Source organism: Lissotriton vulgaris, chromosome 7 (assembly GCF_964263255.1).
Source record: "Lissotriton vulgaris chromosome 7, aLisVul1.2, whole genome shotgun sequence".
In the NCBI taxonomy this organism is placed as follows: domain Eukaryota; kingdom Metazoa; phylum Chordata; class Amphibia; order Caudata; family Salamandridae; genus Lissotriton; species Lissotriton vulgaris.
In genome coordinates, this window is record NC_141695.1 from 1,384,173,940 (window position 1) to 1,384,179,257 (window position 5,318).

Here is a 5,318-nt window from a genome sequence, read left to right on the forward strand (position 1 = left end):
AACAGCCACAGATTATAGTGGACAATGACAAGCCAATTAAAATTGTGTGCGGGAGTGGGCAGAGCTTCAAGTCCCCACCTCAATATAGCATGCCTCAGAACACAGGAGGAAGTCCTGGCACAAACACGGAGAAATTTTTTTTGGGTGCTACCACATCACTCATCACTGTTTGCAGGGGTTTCCTGGTAAGACCTGTGCCTGGCCCTCAACTAGGCCCGTGCCTGGCCCTCGACTACAGATCCATACCTGGGTCAGAAGGTACAACCACTAGCATTCCAGTATTCCTGAATGACTTGGTGTTGCAGGCATCAACCAAAACGTTTACCTAAGCCCCAACAGATCTTTGCCTGCGCCCCCAACATAACCTTTATCTTGGTCCCTCCACATTCCCTTGCTTTGCCTACCAAGAGACCCGTGGTGCCCAAAATGTCCTACGGGTGTCCCACAGAGGCAATGCTGTAACCCCTGAACGACCTTAGATGAGCACCGCCCACCCATGCAGAGTGCAATGTAGCCCCAATCAACGCCTCATATTTAATGTGTCGAACCTTATCATTGCCTCCCAAAAGCCTGTTTCCTTAACCTCAAAAATCTCCATCTCGCGATTTCTCTTTTGCTCGCGCGCTCTCTCTACCTTACCCTATGTCTCTCCTCCCTCATCCTGTGTAAACAGAACACTGGACCCTGTAGGGTCCCCCACCCCCAACAACTCATCATAACTTATTCACCTGGGGTGAGGGGAAGTTGGTGATGTGCCTCTACTTCCAGGAGTGGTTGTATTTTCATGGTTGGCGGTTTGTGGGTCAGCCCACTCCCCTGAGAACTCTGTGGGAGACCAGTACAGTACAATGGCAGCTGGCACCAATGTTCCCTCTAATTTTTTTCCTCTGTGTGCGGCAGTGTAGGGTCTCTGTGCGCTTCAGCCGTGGCTATGTGCGCCAGGAACCACACCGCACATGTGTGCAGTACCAAATATCACTACAAACGTTTGCTTAAAACCCTAGCAGCCCAGCTCTGTTGAGAAAATACATTTTATTCCTCTCTCTTATGTAACATTTCCTAAACATTGATTTACACACTATGATTGAGTGTCTCTGTGTAATGTGTATGCGAAGTAAAGTGCTTAACACCTTACACTGGTATGAGTGGCGCTATTAAACAAAATAAATATGAAAGAGAGAGGGGTTTTGCAATGTTTGTGTGTGTGTGGAGCACGATAGACAGCTTTTTATCACAAGTGTGTCTTATACGGGGCTTTCGAGAGTATGACCCAATCAGAGTCGGTAATAAAATGCAGTTGCTTACGAGAATTGATTAGTAGATCGGGACCTTGGTGATCTGCAGGGAGATAGTATAATCTTTTTTCCCTGGGAGTGCTCCCATATGAATTAATTTCCCTGACCCTTATATAGAACTGCTCTTAACCTTGTGCCTTTTCTTGCTATTTCGATTGAGCTTTTGATGTCTTAAAAATTAGTAAAATGTTCAAGTGAAGATATCTTGGTCAAACCGCCTTTAGACTGCTAGGGCGGAGAGGATGTAGCCTTATGGCTAGAGCGGTCGACTTTGAAGCTGGGGAACCGGGTTCGAGTCTCAACAACGATTATGAGGAAATCACTTCATTTCCCCATGCCTAACAAAAATGTGTCCTGTAACAAAACTGGTGCTCATGTAAAGCGCTCTGATACCCAATGTCTCGGGTCTAGTTCGCGCTATATAAAAGTCTTAAAATAAATAAATCATACCTACAAGTAAGGACTATTAGCTTTGTCAATGGTTGGTAGTTGCATAAGATAAATAAGCAGCAACTATGGCCTGTGTGTAATATTGAAAAGGCTTCAACTTAAAGCCCTGGTGGCACCACAACAATGTTGCTGACCCGGAGTTACAAAAAGAGAAGGGAAGCAAGTGTTATTGAAGAGAATACTCCCGACAGATAGATCAGTCATTTACACACTTGTAGCTGCCATCTGCTCAGACCTGCATCTTGGCAAGATTAAAAATCTTGGCAAGACCTAACCAACCTTCCACCCTTCTTAGTTAGGGACACCTTCCCGCACAGAAACAATTATTAATGGCATTTTGCTCTTTCTATATATTCCGAAGAATGCAGTACACATAGAAAAAGCAAAAACAAGGAGAAACAGCTGCTCTTGCATAGCCTTATTTTTTGGCTTTTTGCCTCAGATTTATACCTCCTTGTAAATCTGAGGCAGCGTCAAAAGCAATGGGTATTGTGGTGGAAGACCCACATCAACGATCGTTGCACGACCCTGTAATGATAAGTGATGTGTTTTAAGGGGCCTTATTTACAAGGCAGCGTTAAGCCACAAAAAGTGGCTTAACGCCGCTTTGTAAATATGTAGAAGGGCATATTTCCACCAGAACGTCGCTAAAAGTGACGTTCTGGTGGCAGTATCCGCTTGTAAATATGTCCCTCAGTATTCAGTCTTCATGGAGAAAAGAGCTGGGAGGGCAAACCGAGCAAGTGAAGGGTCCGAGTGGTCAAGATGAGAAGTGACTTTAGAATGGAGTCAGGTGATGCACAATTGGATATTCACCCTACCCCAAATTAATGTGGGCACAGGTTTGTTGCCAGTATCCTGCACCCACTGTGTTTTGTTTAGGCACCGCCAAACAAGGCCATTACATATTGCTCTGTAAATCAAATGGGGTGCTACAATTACCAATACTTTGTCTCATGAGTCCCTGCACCTATGCAGATGGATCTCCCATAATTAGAATAATTCTAACTATCTGCCTGTGGAACATGAATTTTTTATGCCAGGAGGTACCTCACTCGGTACACTCTTCTCTGAGGATTTCAATGTCTGGCCTCAAACATCCTTTCCTGGAACTGACACCCCGAATTTGACTGATTTCAGGTGTTACATGTCTTTAGGGACCTAGGTAAAAACAATTGTTCCTTATTGCATTCTCTTGACTCATTTTTAAAATCTTAATATGATATCCGAGTTAAATTGTGCTTTTTGCAGAATGCAACGTATCACGATCACCCTTTAATTAAGTAGAGAAAGGCAGCAACTCTACAAACACAGCGTGTGCTTTTCACGTCGTGTTTGTAGAGATGCTGCATTTCTTTTCTTAACAGAGCTGGGCTGCGGGGTGATTGTGGGGCTTTGTTAAAGTTTTCGGGTTAATTACAGCCCCAGACGGGCGTCAGTGATTAACCTGAAAACTTTAACAAAGCCCCACAATCACCCCGCAGCCCAGCTCTGTTAAGAAAAGAAATGCAGCATCTCTACAAACACGACGTGAAAAGCACACGCTGTGTTTGTAGAGTTGCTGCATTTCTCTACTTAATAGAGCGCAGCTGAGGGGTGATGGGCGCATTATTTGCTTTTGTTTAAAGTGTTCATTTTAATTGCAGCTCGTGACGGCGCTGCAATTAACATGAAGACTTTAAACAAAAGCAAATATAAAGAAACACCCGGTTTTCGCGCTGCTCGCTTTTTAAAAGCAGCGGCGCAAATGTTGTTGATTGAAGTGCTGTGCCTGTGTGTGTGCGCGCTCCTCACACAAGTCTGCGCGCTTCATGATACAGACGTGGGCGCGCGCCCACGCGCGCACGTTGGTGGGAACAGTGGCTGGCACCACTCATATACTTCTATTTAGCAAGCTGGGCCCCCTTTGTGAAGCTTGGCTGCAAGCTGAAGTTAGATGCACTCCTGTGTACTCGCAGCTCTCTTTTGCCTAGTGGCAGATTATGGAAATTGATAATCTAATGAGTTTTGATTTCAATTGATGATTAAGTTTATACCAGACTCCCCCTCGCTTCCACCCCCCCCTTGCCCCCAGTATTATCAAAGCCAAGAGAATAACCCGAGTCGCTGCAGCTGCCTGCCTCTTTGTTCTGTTTTAGCAGGATGTGCCGGGCTGATAAGGGCTGGGAGCGGATTCTGCAGAGATGGGGCCAGAGCACTTTCATTAACTTCAATCATGAGAGTAATGTGGAACTTGTTCAGCTATTACAGTGGGCTCCGCCAGATAAGGGGGGCAGTTCTTGGTTGCAGCTCTGATGCGGGAACCATGCTTTACACCCTATGCCCCCACCCCCTTACTACATCTATAGATCATCTATATTCATATCCAAGCAATTCAGCTGTAACATTTTTATACATGGACATTTTAAAGCAGCAAACAGGCCCAGAAGGCGTTGGAACGATGTGCATGAGTTGGAATATTTTGTGATTAGGCAAGTTTGGCAGAATGGTAATTAATTTAAAAGTCGAATCTAAAACATAGTGATGAGTGATGGTAAATTACCACCCAGCGCAATTACATGTTTTACCGAATACAAACTTGCACCTGGTAACATCTTTCACTTTTCAGCACACATTTGGAACATATCTGTAAGATGTCTGCAGAAAATGACCAATGGTGGTGTCAATTGGTGCACTAAGGGCCCATTAATTCTGGGACTTGCCTGTTATTTCCTATTCTAGCCCAAAAACGTATGATGGGTGTTTACTGGGGTTTCGGTACTGTCTCCAGGCGGTACCACTGGACTGTTACTACCACCCCATGTTATCAGTCTTGTTATAATGTGGATTATGGGTGGTGCCCCTCTGGAATTGAATCTATGGCTACGGTGATTTTTGCACGATTATGGATTTGGCGCATTTGCTACATAATCCATCACCTGCTGCATAATTTGAAAATGTTAACAAAAAGATTGTTTCAAGCTCAAACAGATCAAGTTACAAAAAATGCGGCGACGCTTGTTGCTGTGCAGGGGATGGCAGTTTGCAGAAGTTGACTGTTAACCCCTCAGTTTCATATGCCTTTCAGTTGCATATTGCTGTATTTGGGTGTTAAACTAGTACTAATACGGTGAAGCCTTTGTCCATTGTTAACGTGCAAAATAATGAACTGATACTATCGCAAAATGTGCCGCACCATGCCGAATAATTTGCATTTTCGTTCTGCGTCAGTCATCCCTGCCGATTAACTCGGTCCTCCCATGTCGCTTTATTCCAGTTGCCCCGACCATAGGGATGTGTCGTCATGCAACCACATCCACACACGGATTATTTTGGATGCCTCAAATCACACCTGGGCCCCCAGCCCAGTACCACGCTTCGACGGTTCCTGTTGTGCGGGGACCTTTCCTCCACACACATGAGCACAGGCAAACTTGAGTTGGAAAGTGGAGGTAGTCTCGAGAGCCGGGCTCCCCGCTCATCCTCTGCTGTTCTCTCTGCTAGATGTCAGCAGCTGATAAGTGGCGGGACCTGATCCCCAGTCTGATAACGCTTGCCAAGCCCGATAAGCGACGCTTATCTCTCCCCGGCAGG